This window comes from Hylobates moloch, unplaced genomic scaffold, assembly GCF_009828535.3.
Source record: "Hylobates moloch isolate HMO894 unplaced genomic scaffold, HMol_V3 SCAFFOLD_11, whole genome shotgun sequence".
Classification (NCBI taxonomy): domain Eukaryota; kingdom Metazoa; phylum Chordata; class Mammalia; order Primates; family Hylobatidae; genus Hylobates; species Hylobates moloch.
The window spans coordinates 79,714,159-79,729,615 of record NW_026652286.1 but is presented as its reverse complement, the minus strand read 5'-3'; the positions used below and the strand labels follow the sequence as shown (position 1 = coordinate 79,729,615).

General features: G+C 37.0%; 1 pseudogene; it reads right to left on the bottom strand.

The window, feature by feature from the left end:
• Positions 1 to 2,569: 2,569 nt before the first annotated feature.
• LOC116477426 (argininosuccinate synthase-like) lies at positions 2,570 to 3,814 on the bottom strand (annotated as a pseudogene).
• Between the last annotated feature and the right edge of the window lie 11,643 nt (positions 3,815 to 15,457).

The following is a 15,457-nucleotide window of genomic DNA, read 5'->3' as shown; positions in this document are numbered from 1 at the left end:
GAACTAGAAATACCATTTGACCCAGCCATCCCATTACTGGGTATATACCCAAAGGACTATAAATCATGCTGCTATAAAGACACATGCACACGTATGTTTATTGCGGCACTATTCACAATAGCAAAGAGTTGGAACCAACCCAAATGTCCAACAACGATAGACTGGATTAAGAAAATGTGGCACATATACACCATGGAATACTATGCAGCCATAAAAAATGATGAGTTCGTGTCCTTTGTAGGGACATGGATGAAACTGGAAAACATCATTCTCAGTAAACTATCGCAAGGACAAAAAACCAAACACCGCATGTTCTCACTCATAGGTGGGAATTGAACAATGAGAACTCATGGACACAGGAAGGGGAACATCACACTCCGGGGACTGTTTTGGGGTGGGGGGAGGGGGGAGGGACAGCATTAGGAGATACACCTAATGCTAAAGGACGAGTTAATGGGTGCAGGAAATCAACATGGCACATGGATACATATGTAACAAACCTGCACATTGTCACATTGTGCACATGTACCCTAAAACCCTAAAGTATAATAAAAAAGAAAAAAAAAAAAAAAAGAGAGAACTTGAGTATCTTGAGAGGCTTTTTCTATGTAATGACTAAGATGCCACCTAACAGCACTGTGTTTTACATGGTCCGTGGGCTTATGCTTTCTGTAGGAGAGAAATTCTCTCTCAGCTCCCTATGAACTTTTGATAAATGACTGTCATTGGCTATACTTGGGTCATGAATGTGCCCCTGGGCCAATCTTGAAGCATGAGGTACTTTGATTGGACAGTCTGGTCACATGCCTTCTGTTATGGTGAGGAAGGAAGGAATAAGTGATTGACAATTCCATCAGGTGAGGACTAAAGCAACAGATGTAAACTATAAGGCTTTTATTTTTTCTTTCTTTAAGTCATTCTCTGGGCTGGAGAAGATTCACAGGGGCCCAAATCCCTAGAAATTCTGCTCGAGTGCCAGGATACTGATGTATTCCCTAGTTTGCTTTGTGAAGGTCACCAGCTCTGTTTTTAATTAAAAAAACAAAACAAAACATGATGAGCCTTTGAAGGATAATTATTTTAAAAGATGATGATGACTATTATCATTACTATTATTATTTATAAATTTGAGCTTCTATTTTAAACACATCAATGGCAGTGTTTCATTGAGTTGGAAAACTCTAGTTTTGTGGTGTCCCTAAAATTTTATGATGTTAGTACCTAAAATTGTCTCTTGAGTCATCTACACTTATGAGAAAGATATTATAGGTTTGAAAAAACACCTTTGATTTGTGGGCCATATCCTGAAAACTTTCTAAAATATTCTCTAAAACTATGACTGTAAAGTCCAGTAAGTGTTACCTCTCACACCTGCCCCCCAGTCCAGTAGCTCAGACAGTGAGAGCTTCAGCAGGTAGGATAAATTAGCCCCAGTTAGGTTTTTGCTTCCCTGCTTGTGGATTGTGCTATATATATTTGAAAGAGTCTTGCTTTGTCACCCAGGCTGGAGTTCAGTGGCATGATCTCGTCTCACTGCAACCTCTACCTCGTGGGTTCAAGCCATCCTCCCACCTCAGCCTCCCAAGTACCTGGGACTACAGGTGCCCACCACCACACCTGGCTAATTTTTCTATTTTTTGGTAGACATGGGGTTTCATCATGTTGGCCAGGCTGGTCTCCAACGCCTGGCCTCAAGTTATCTGCCTGCCTTGGCATCCCAAAGTGCTGGGCTTCCAGGAGTGAGCCACTGCGCTGGGCCTGTGCTTCATATTATTAGTCCTGACTCTGACATCTGAATTCAGATTTGCAGTTCCTTCTATTCCAATGGGCTCATTAGAAATTCAAGATTAGTTACCTGGGGACCAATTAATCCAATTGTGGAGCTCCAGGCTGCTCAGGCCATTTACATGCAGTTTCTTCTGAAGTGAAGTAATTATGAGCTGCTTCTAGCTACCTAGATACAGACCTGGGGAAGTCAAGCTTTGGTAGAAATGATGGTAGGATATTATGTATATTTGCCATGGTGCAGGGAAGAATATGGTCTTTGGGTATAGTCAGTCACAGTCACAAGGGTACATGTAGAGGGATTGTCACTGAGACATTGTTTTTAATAGCCAAAGCTTAAAAACAATTTAACTCTCCAATGAAAGAAGATTGATTCAATAAATTATGGTAGTATTCACACAAAATCATTAATATAAGTAAAAAAATAAAAAATGAGGAAGCAGACATGTTTATGTATGTATTTATCAATATAAAAATATATGGTTGGGTTATTTATTAACTTATATAGTTAATAAGTTGATTTGTACGGTATAATTTCACTTTTTTTGACTAGTGTATCTTTTGTCATTTTATAGGTCTCGTCTGCAGCTGCCCCCCACTCTTCTCTTGGATGACGACGTTTGCAGGCTTCAGGGGGACTAGGGAACAAAGCTGGGGCCTGGCAGCCCCACTATGCTGCCAGCCGGGGAGAAATAGTCACAAGTACAAATTATCACAACAATTAGCGCCTGTACTTGGCGGATCTGCAAATTGAGGAGGTCCCAGCTCCTCATTGTACGGGGGTCTATTTTGCAGTGACCTTGCTCTGGAGACGATGATAATTCCTTCAGCCTGAGGGAATTGATGTTGATGAACCAGGTGGCATCAATTGGCTCATAATCACCCTGCACGTTCGTGCTCACCAGCTCCTCGTTGTAGAGAGACAGTGGGGCACTCCCGGCCAAGGATGTACACCTGGCCCTTGAGGACAGACACCTGCACTTTCCCTTCCACTGGCTCCTGGTACTCGGCGATGCAGTGGCGGACAAATTCACATTCAGGGCTGTGCCAGAAAGCCAGAAACCGGTATACACCAGCTCAGCAAATTTCAAGCCCAGGCGTTGTTTGATTTTGTGCACTTCCCGGTGCGTGGTGAAGGCCTGGATGTCTAAATGAGCGTAGTAAAGGATAGTGCCTGCTGGGGCCCCGTAGATACCTCGGGACTTCATTCCAATGAAACGGTTCTCCACGATGGCAGTACTGCCCACGCCGTGCTTGCCTGCAACTTTGTTCAGGTACGTGAAGAGCTCCAAGGAGGTCTGGTGGGTGGCACTATCCTTGACGTTGGTCACCTTCATGGGGACCCATTTTTGAACTCCATCTCGAGAATGTCAGGGGTGTTGGGGGCTTTGGCTGGGTCCTGGGTCTTCGTGTAGAGACCTGGAGGCGCTTGGTTCTCGGGATTCTCCAGGATTCCAGCCTCGTAGCTGATGTGCATGAGGTACTCGTCCATGCTCCACGGGTTCTTGGGAGTGACCGGGGTGGGAATCCCGCGTTGCTTTACGTATTCCGTCAGGTCATTGTGGCCCTTGAACCGGTTGTAGAATTCGGGCATACTTCAGGGAGCAATGACCTTTATCTGTGGGGGCCAACGAGTAGCAGGTAAGCTCAAACTGGACCTGATCTTTCCCCTTTCCCGTGGTGCCGTGGGACACATACTAGGCCCCCTCCTGCTGGGCGACTTCACTTGTTTGCGGGCAATGCAGGCCCTGGCGAGAGAGGTGCCCAGGAGGTAGCGGTCCTCATACAGTGTGCTGGACTGGATGGCCGGCCAGATGAACTCCACAAACTCCATGTGGACATCCTCAGTGAACACCTTTTTGGCCCCAGGCTTCAGTGCCTTCTTCATGGCTTCTTGGAAGTCTTCCTTCTGGCCAATGTTGGCTAGGTATGCAATGATGTCATAGCCTTGTTCGTTCAGCCACACGAGGATGCAGAAGGTGTCCAGGCTGCCACTGCAGGCCAGAACCATAGAGCCTTTGCTGGACATACCGTCCGGAATCTGACTCCACACTGCAACGAACCACTCGGGCTGGGGCAGCCATGGCAGGCGACAGAGCAGGATAATTTCATTTTTATAAAAACGAATGGGTTTATTTGTGTGTATTTTTAGAGATTAGAGGTGAGAATTTGGTATTGCTGTAATGGTATTATGGTCAGGGATGCTGGGCTGTGAAGATTCTGTTGTGCTGATCATGTGTCTTTCTCAGGGTGTTGCCAACCAAGCGATACTCAAGGAATGATAGGAGATGATATTGTTGATTAGTAACTGGATAAGCACCTAGTTCACCTTGTGAGTTTTCTGTTAAAAGATGGATAGGAGAACATGATTACATCCAGAGACCTTTACTTTAAGTGAAGCCTTCTGCGTCTAGGATGGCTGGGTAAACAGAGTCTACCCCTGCCTATTTAATTATAGTTACAGAGTAGATGGGACACACGCACAAACAACCCTCTTTGTTTTACTTGATTTTTCTTATCACCAAGTCATAGAAAGAAGTGAGCCAAAGGAGGACTTGGGGTGTTTAAGCAATAATAACTTGGTCCACTGGTTAACTATGAACTCTGGCCAAATGACAAATGATCTCTTCCTAAGAGATGTTCAAGTGAGTGTATGTGTGGGGTTAGTAAGGAGAGAAGCAGAAGGGTACATGCATTTTTCTCAGAGTATGCATGTGTAGAAAAAATACTGGAAACATTTGCATCAAAATGCCATAGTACTCTTTTTATGGGCCGTGGGATTACAGCTGATTATAATTTGTATAAATTATTGTCTATACTTTCTAAGTTTCTTCAGTGAACATAGATGTCTTGTATAATAAAAAGCCATTCATAAAAATTCAGCTTTAGTGTCATTTTAAGCAAACACTCCCACCTTCCATAACTAAACTCTCATATTTACATCAACGTGACAGTTTGCTTCTAATCGTCTAGTGGCACTCTGAAGAGATAAGCTCCTTCCTTTTTCAACAGGGAAGTTCCTCTAGCACATTATTCAGATAAGGCTTAAGTGAGATCTTATGAGCTCTGATCGGAACCTTTGCTGAATGGCCTTAATGCTGCTGTCCTATTGTGCCTGAGATGTGAGCACATACAAGGAAAATTATAACTTGATTGGAAACTTCAGGGAAGGCCACTGGGAGAAAGCAGAAAACCAATAATAATGATAATAAAAGTTCATGCTGAGCTAGGGCTTGCTGTGTAGCAGGGCCTAGTAAAAGCTCTACTTAACCAATTTGGTCCCCACAACTCCATTAATTAGAAACTATTATAGTCTTCATTTTGCAGAAAAATCTCCAAGGGGTTAAAGAATTTGTTAAAGCTCACTAAGCTCAGAATTGGCTGAGGGGGAATCCAAACCGAAGCGTCTGTTGCTAGTGTCCAGGCATCTACCCCTCTGCAGCATAAGGTTGGCTGCAGGTGGGACTCCTCATTCCACAGTTAACTCCTCCTTGCTTTTCAGGTTAACCATGACCCCATCAGTTCAGCCAGGGGATTCCCAAATTTTATTCCATATTATCCACGGCACTTGTCATACTGAGCTGTGATTTTTTTAAATAGTCTATTCCCTCTGCTAGGCTGTGAAATCTCTGAAGATAGAAGTGGTGACTTGGGATTGTCTCCCAGGCAATTACCACATTGGCTGACTCCTAGAACGTGCTCAATAAATATTGGATGAATATTTAATCAGCTGGGCATAGTGGACACATCAATTTCACAAATTGCAAAATTCAACTGAATCAAAAGTAGGAATTGAAAATATACCTAAGAGATTACCTAGATAATGTCCAATCAGGACAGAACGTGGCTCATTGAGGTGCCCATATGCATGGTTCTGGACTTGGTTATAGGCAGAATTAGCTAGGAGTAATCTCTACTTTTTAAGAATTTATAGTCTAATGAAGCAGGTTTGAAATTACCATTGTATCAAGACAACAGTGTTTTTGCTCTGGGTTGAATATCATGCTTTGTATTTGGTGGAATGGAGAAAAAAAATACAGCCACAATGTTAAAAAAAATTATAATTATTGAGTCAAAAACTATACTTACTGCTTTCCTTTTTCTTTAGAATTCTCTGTAGTATACACAAATAAATTTGTGGTTCTGTGCTTATAGTTAGCACTTCTCATCATTAATATTGATAGTTTTATTTTTATTTAAGTACATTACATGTCAGTCTTCGCAGTAGCACTCTGAAGAAGACACTACTTTATTGTTATTTTATTGGTTGATTCCAGAGTTTGAGGAACAAAGAACACAATTCAATTTTAATGATTTTAATCATTTTATCAGAAAAAGTAATAAAATAATATTTTAGAATTTTATTTTTAAAAAAACAAGATAAAATGTCTCAGTGTATTCCAAATCTAACATAGCAACTTACTATTAACAAGTACTTTACTCAATTTTGCTTTTTCAAGTTAAACTGTCTGACCTTGTTGCTAAGCACAGGAAGGAAGAATCAGAAGGGAAGTATTTCTTGGAGGAGATGGCTTGAAGTTGGTCTTTGCAAGATAAAAAAAAAAAAAAGTGAAATGTTTCTTAAAAGAGATTTTATTTTCAAGTTAAAAAATGTCTACAATTGTGCACTTTTTTGTTCTCTGTTGCTGACTAGTCTGCAGATGGGCAGAGGATTCTGTGCAAAGGGACTGGTTTGTGCATACACTACAATGTTTATTATTTTCAGAGATTGCGCTCCATCACTGAGAATTAGAATTTTAATTTGATAAGGGACTCTCTCAATAATCTTCTATTTACTCCTAATATATGGTATTAGATTTTTAAACTTAAAGGCAAGACAGGTGGGGAAATTATATGTAGTGACTGTCAGTTGGAGGAAGTAAAAAAATGGAAACACATACAAAGTCTATTACAAGAGATCATTGAAAATTCTGAGGCAATGTAGTGGCATGCTGTCTTCTCCAGATTTTTCTTTAAAAAAATACTTAGGATATATAAAATTTTTGACAGTACTGGGAATGAATAAGAGTGTACTATAAATTAACATTTGAGAGGAGTTCCCAGGAATTGAAAAACTGACTGGATTAGATTGAGAAACACTTCCCTGGGCTGTGCATGCTGACTCCTTTGCATGAGAAGGGTTTGATTCATTTTATCTACCTTCTTCCAGCCCAGGAACAAAAAGGCTGTACATGTCAAGCAGGTCACCCCCATACTGCACAGGAAGTATTTTCTGAAGTAGGAAACGTCTTATACCAGTGTCCCAGCATTTCACCTCCTGCTCTAAACCAGGAAAACAAGTCATCTCTTCCTACACTGATTTTAGCTTTTAGTACACAAAAACAGGGGAAAAGAGGATGTGCGTTAATTCTTTGCATCCCAGGATATGCATTTTTATTGTCTAACATGGAGAATTCAACAGCAAAAACAGAATATTTTAACATATTTCAGCAGAGCCACAAGGCATAAATACTTGCTGCACACAATAAATTGGACTAAGGATATGCTCATTACTATGTTTCTAAGTTTAGATTTGAGATAAGCCATCTAATGCCCCAAATGTGCAATAAAGAGATGCTTAAGGACACACAATTTACCTTGTCTGTTGGCAATGCTAGACCTAAAGAGATCTTAACTCAGTCAGGCATAAATATAAACAAATAAGCAATGAAAAGCAAAATTGGGTCTATAAAATATTCTATAGCACCAAAAAGTTATGTTAATTTGAAGACTCAAAGGAAAAATATGCCTCCGAAAATTATTTGCGACAAGAAGTAGCAGAATAGTTAGATAATATCTGTTTAGCATTCTCAGTAAAAGATATGAAGGCATGACCTTTATGAAGCATGAGCAACTAATAAAGAGAAAATCGTATGGGATAAAGAACAGCATGACAGAAGGTAGTTGTCATGTGGTAAAGAATGGAAAGAATTTCAATACATAAGGGCACAACTAAATTATCTATAGGAAGCAAAATTGGCTCTCTAGAAAATTTATCATGGAGATGAAGAAAAACGTTCAAAAGTTTCAGAGACTTAAAGAGAAAAAGAATGTAAGAAAAAGCAAGAAAGCAAAACAATAGCAAGTATTGAGAAATGGAGAGCCAACCTATGAATTTTAAGTGTTCCTAAATAAGATAAAAATTTTGTGTCTATAAAAATTCCCCTGATGTATTTATAATTCTTATCATATATATATAAAATGCTCCTGATACGTATATTCTATATCTGTTTTACTGTATTTTAATGCTTCTGATATATACCAGAATATATATGTATATATTTTAATATGTTCTGCTATATCTGATGATATATATCAGGTTTTTTTTAAAGAATATATTAATATGTCCTGCTATATCTGATATATATCATCAGATATATATATACATATATATATCATCAGCTATAGCAGGACATGTTAATATATTCTTAAAAAGCATAACTACAGAAGTAAGCAATATATTCTGATATCTATAAATGTTTTATAGATATCAGAATATATTTTACTGGCTATTGATGCTTCTGACATATTTATATTCTGATATATATCAGAAGCATTAATATTCAGTAAAATAGATAAAAAGTTTCTGGCTAAGTCTATAAATTATTAATATAAAGGGTCACTGTGTTCTAGGTGATATTAATGGTAATACATCTGTAGGCATCATGAAAGACATTTTAAACTTCAAGGATAATAAAAATTCATGAGCAACAAGGTGGAAAGTAAGATGTAGTTTTTGTGCAAATGGATGCCAAGTGGGTTGACTTCACGCTATTAAAATATGAATGCCAATAAAAAGTGAGACAACATGAACAGAAAATACCCAGTAGAGCTACCATTCATGTTAAGATATTAAGGCAACAGCTAGATTTTTTTTTTTAAACGCAAAGCCTTAGAATATGTCTGTTATTTAAACGGTATGAAAAAAATAATTACTCAAAGGCATTCTTTAGTGAATTGAGAGATTAATAATTCAAAACTATTATTTTAAAGAATAAATAAGCCATTAGGTGAATTTTGAAGCAGTGTAAATATAGACCTTAGAATAAAAAATACTTCAGTGTAACAAAGCAAAATATAAATGTTAAAAAATTATTAAAAAGCATAATTATAGAAATAAGCAATATTATAGTACTAGTCTGGATTTTGAACAATTGATTACAGGCACTTTTGGTTCCAGTCACAATGGCATAGCTAGTATTGGATTTAATCTCCTGTAGTAAACAACTATAAGTGGAAAATATACATGAAACAAGAGTTTCAGGCATTGCACACTGCATGGAGTTGCAATCTTTGAGTGAAGCATACAAGGTAAGATCTACATTCACTCAAGTTTTCTATTAGGGGCATTTCCTAGAGTTTAATGGTGATATGCCACTCAGGCAGAGAATCTTAGCCTCTCTGGGCAGAGGAATTAGAGATGGGAGTTTGTGGTTGCTAAAACAGCAGCTGAATTGAAAGGGCAGAGTACCAGAGAAAAAGAGCTGCAAAGAAGATTCAGAAATTTGTGTAGGGGTTCCTCTTAGGTTCTTGACCAAATCCTAAATTGTGTATAGGCAGGGTAAGACTGCTGAACAAGGCCTATAGGGCTAGCAGAGAATTGCTGTTGGGGTAGAACAGAGATTGCATAATGCTAAGGAGGTATTGGAGCCAGAGTAAGGAGATCTTAGTGTAAATCCTGATCAAATTTAAGACCTCAGGGAAATAGTTTTCAGAGTAGGTGCCACATCCTAGGAATAATGGCTGTTAACAAACATGGAGGTCCTTAGGTATTTAGGACTACCTTTAAAACTAAACCAAATCCTCAAAAAACCTAAAATCAGATACCTATAGGATCAAAGTGATTCACCAGTAATTTATTGTCTGTTAGACAAAATATAGCCCTTATTGAAGGAAGATGAAATAATCCAGAATCTACATAGTATTCTATCTACAGTGTTAATAATATAATAAAAAATTACTAGATATGTAAAGAAGGAGACTGTGGCACATAACCAAAACAAAAATCAATCAATAGAAGAAGGCCCAGAGATGCTGAAGTGTAGAAATTTGTAAAGACTTTAAATTACCATTATAAAAATATTATTTATATAAAACAATTTAGAGAAAAAAATATGCAGTCAAATAGATGTGGTGTTTTAGCAGAGAAACACAAAGTATAAAAAGAGTTAAATGGAAATTTTAGAACTAAAAATTATATCTAGAATAAAAAATTAATTGGATGGATTTATAAGCATATTGAATAGTGCACAGAAAGGACTAGTAATCTTAAAGAAAGGGAAACATAAATTATTCAAACTGAAGCAAATAGAAAAAAGATAATGTAAAAATTAAAATGAACAAGCATAAAAAAACCCCAGCATCTGTCACAACATTAAGTGGTTTAATATATGTTTATTTGAAAGCCCATGAAGACAGAAGAGACAGAATATGGTAGAAGAAATGGATACAAATTTCCTAAAATTGATGAACAACATCAAATTCAAAATGTGTTCCCTTTTTGCTCAGCAAAAAGAACAAAGTAGGAGGTATCATGCTACCCAACTTCAAACTGTACTACAAGGCTATAGTAACTGAAACAGCATGGTACTAGCACAATACCAGACACGTAGACCAATGGAACAGAATAGAGATCCCAGAAATAAGACCACATACCTACAACCATCTGATCTTTGGCAAAGCTGATAAAAACAGGTGATGGGACAAGGACTTCCTGTTTAGTAAATGGTGCTGGGAGAACTGGCTAGCCATATGCAGAAGATTAAAACTGGACCCCTTCCTTATACCATATTCAAAAATCAACTCAAGATGGATTAAAGACTTAAATGTAAAACCTGGAACCATAAAAACCCTAGAAGACAACCTAGGCAATACCATCTGGACATAAGAAATGCCAAAGATTTCACAATGAAGATGCCGAAAGCAATTGCAACAAAAGCATAAACTGACAAATGGGATCTAACTAAGTTAAAGAGCTTCTGCACGGCAAAAGAAATTATCAACAGAGTGAACAAACATCTTACAGAATGGGAGAAAATATTTGCAAACTGTGCCTCTGACAAAGGTCTAATATCCAGCATCTATAAGGAACCTAAACTAATTTACAAGAAAAAAAAAACAAACCCCATTAAAAAGTAGGCAAAGGACGTGAGCAGTTTTCAAAAGAAGACATACATGTGACCGACAGCATATGAAAAAAAGTTCAACATCACTGATCATTAGACAAATGCAAATCAGAACTACAATGAAATACTATCTAACACCAGTCAGGGTGACTATTATTGAAAAGTCAAAAAATAACATGCTGGAGAGGTTGTGGAGAAAAGGGAATGCTTATACACCATTGGTGGGATTGTAAATTAGTTAAACCACTGTGGCAGACAGTGTGGTGATTCCTCAAAGAGCTAAAAACAAAACTATCATTCGACCCAGCAATCCCATTACTGGGTATGTACCCAGAGGAATAGAAATTGTTTTATCATAAAGACTCATACATGCACATGTTCATTGCAGCTATTCACAATAGCAAGGACATGGAATCAACCTAAATGTTCGTCAATGGACATATACACCATAGAATGCTATGCGGCCATAAAAATGAATGAGATCATGACCTTTTGGAACATGGATGGAGCTGGAGACCATTATCTTTAGCAAACTAATACTGGAACAGAAAACCAAATACTGCATGTTCTCACTTATAAGTGGGAGCTAAATGATGAGAGCACGTGGACACATAGAACAGACCAACAGACACTGGAGCTCCCACAGGGGGAGGATAGTGGGAGAAGGAAGAGGAACAGAAAAAATAACTATTGCTACTAGGCTTAGTACCTGGGTGATGAAATAATCTGTACATCAAATGCCCGTGACACGAGTTTACTTATATAACAAACCTGCACGTGTACCCCTGAACCTAAAGCTTAAAAAAAGCTCGTCTTGGCACAGTGGTTCATTCCTCTAATCCCAGCACTTCGGGAGGCTGAGGTGGGCAGATCACTCGAGCTTAGGAGTTCAAGACAAGCCTGGGCAACATTGTGAGACTCCAGCTCTAGAAAAAATACACACACACACAAATAGCCAGGTGTGGTGGTGCATGCCTGTAGTCGCAGATACCCAGGAGACTGAGGTGGGATGATCACCTGAAACTGGGAGATTGAGGCTGCAGTGAGCCATGATCATGCTACTGCACTCCAGCCTGGCTGATGGAGTGAGATCCTGTCTCAAAAACAAACAAACAAACAAAAATCGTTAGTATCCTTTAAGCAGGATAAAGATGAAGGCTACACTCATTACTTTATAGGTTAGCTGCTGAAAAATAAAAATATAAAAAATTATAATACCAGCCAGAGAAAGAGGACAGAACTTTTAAATAATAAAGTGACTTCTCATTGAAAGCAAAAAGAAGCTAGAATAATAGAACGTTATCTTTAAAATCTTGAGGAAAAAAAGCTGTCATTTGAAATTCTACATCCAGTAAAAATGTCCCTTAAAAATGAAGATGAAATAAAATAATTTTAAGATAAAGAAAAACCAGGACAATTTGTTGCTATTAGAAACATACTACAAGAAATAGTAATAGGAAGTTCTTCAGGCTAAAGACAAATAATAAAAGATGAAAGCATACTCTTCAGAAAGGAAAGCAGAGCACTGGTAAATATGTGCATTAAAAAGTTCATTAAAATATCCTTAAATTGTTCAAAGTAGAAATAATTAAAAATGTATAATAAGATTTATACAGATTTTAGAGTTAAAATACGTGACAAAAGTGACACAAAAGGCAAAGAAAGTTAAAAGGAATTTACTGATATAGGTTCTTACATTATATGCTTATGTCCTTACATTATATGCTATGTCGAATAACATTAATTAAATGTAAACTATGATTGCAAAGGGTTAATAATTCATATTATGATCCCTAGCACAACCATAAAAGACAACACAAATAAATATAGCTAAAAGACCAATAAAAAGTGAAAACAGAAGACCAAAAGAAATCAATTTACCTATCCACAGCAGTAACTACATTAACTGTAAAAGGACTAACTTTCTAGTTAAAAGGCAGATATTGTCAGATTGTATAGTTAAAAGACCCAACTATATGCTGTTTACAAGAGATAGCACCTTAAATAAAAGAACAGCACTGAGCTGAACATGAATAAACAGAAAAATATATATCATACAAATACTACCTTTAAGAAAAATAATGAAGCTGCACTAACGTCAGACAAAAAGATTTTGAGACAAAAAGTATTACCAGATATCAGAAAAATTCTCTATAACAAGGTTCCCCAATCCTTAGCCATGAACTAGTAGGACCAGACCATGGCCTGTTAGGAGCCAGGCTGCTTAGCAGGAGGTGAACAGTGAGCAAGCAGGCATTAGAGCCTTATCTGTACCTCCTGTCAGATCAGCAGCAGTATTAAATTCTCACAGGAGTGTGAACCCTATTGTAAACTGTGTATGCAAGGGATCTAGGTTATGCATTCCTCACAAGAATCTAATGCTTGATTCATCTCGAGACCACACCTGACCACATCTGTGGAAAAAGTGTCTTCCATGAAACCAGTCCCAGGTGCAAAATACATTGGGAACCACTGCTCTATAATATGAAGTATTAAATTTCATCTAAGAGATACATTAATAACAGTCTCAAATATATGATTTTTGAAAATATAGCTTCAAAATATGTAAAGAAAAAAATGAAAAATATATAAAAGAAGAAACAGACAAATATAAAAAAAAGTTGAGGATTTAAAAACTTTTCTGTTAGTAATTATTTGAATAAGCAGAGAAAAATTTAAAGAACATAGATTTTACTACTGTGACTCTTTATGATCGAATTGACAATTATAAAACACTATATACCCAATAATGACATATTACATATTTTTTCCAGTGCACATGGAATATTTACCAAATTATAGCCTGTATTCTGGGCCATGTGAATTTTTTTTTTTTTTTTTTGAGTCGGAGTCTCACTGTCACTCAGGCTGTAGTGCAGTGGCATGATCTTGGCTCACCGCAACCTCTGCCTCCCAGGTTCAAGTGATTCTCCTGCCTCGGCCTCCTGAGTAGCTGAGAGTATTGATGTGCATCACCACACTTGGCTAATTTTTGTATTTTTAGTAGAGACAGGGTTTCATTATGTTGGCCAGGTTGATCTCGAACTCCTGACCTCAGGAGATCCACACACCTATGCCTCCCAAATTGCTGGGATTACAGGCGTGAGCCACCACACCCAGCCATCAATATTAATAAATGTCAAAAGATCGAAGTCATAGTGAGTATATTCATTGACAACAATGGAACTTTCCAAAAATCAGTATTTTCAAAGATAAGTAAGAAGTGTCTAAATATTTAGAAATCCAATAACATAAATCTAACTAACTCGTGGAAATTAGAAAATATTTTGCCTAAACAATGTGGGCGCAACATTTCTAAATTTATGGGATGTAGCTAAATCACTGCTTAGAGGGAAATTCATAGCTTTAAATGCACATATTAGAAACGAAAATGAGAATTACAGTTGCTGATGTAAGCTTTCACTTAAGAAGATAGAAAAAAATAGAAAATTAGATACAAAGAAAGGAAAGCAAAACAAGAGCAGAAAGCAAATAATAGAGAAAATTAACAAAGCTCAAAATGTCTTCTTTAAAAAGATTTATAAAACTGAAAGAAAAAGAGAAAATACAAATCAGTATTGAAAACAGAAATATCATTACAGGTTTGACAGGCATTGTAAGTATAAAAGTGAAATACCACGAACAACTTTTAAGCCAATAAATTTAGCACCTTAGAAAATGGGCACATTCCTTAAGATATAATTTTTTCAAAACTAGACACAATAACATAAAATCTGAACACTTATAGATCTGTTAAATAAATTGAACTTTTAATTAAAAACCATCTCTAATCTCATATTACTTTAGTGGTGAATATTATAAAACATTTAAAAAGATATACTGATCTTGCACAAAATCTTTTAGTGAAAAGACAGTGAATGAATGCATCCCAAGTCATTTTATGAGACCAACACTGTATTGCTTTAATATCCTCAAGACACCAAATTTCAGACCAGTATCATTTAAGAGCATAGACGCAAAAACCCTTACAATACATACATATGCATATTTATATTTATACACTAATACATTGTGACCAAATATGACCAAATGTACTTTATGTCAGGAATGTAAGATTGGTTTAATATTTGAAAGTCAGTGTAGTTTACCAAGTTAACAGAATAAAAGAGAAAAACCCCATTATCTCAAATAGGTTCAGAAAAAGCACTTGAAAAAATTCTACACCAATTAAAGATAAAAATTCTCAGCAAACTAAGAATAGATGGAAATTTCCTCAGTTTTATAAAGAGTATCTGTTAAAAACCTACAGCTAACATCACACTTAATGTGAACTATTAAACGTCTTTCCCTTTAGGACTGGGAACTAGGCAATTACATCCACTCTTTCTGTTTTTGTTTAACATTGTACTGAACTCTTAACCAGTGCAAAAGAGCAAGACAAATAATTTAGGGGAATAAAGTTTGGAAAGGAAAAAATAAAGTTATATTTCCTCACATATTTTATGATTATATACATACAGAATTGAAAAGGGAATCTACAAATAAACTATTTGTACTAATAAGTGAGTTTAGTAAGGTCTCAGGAT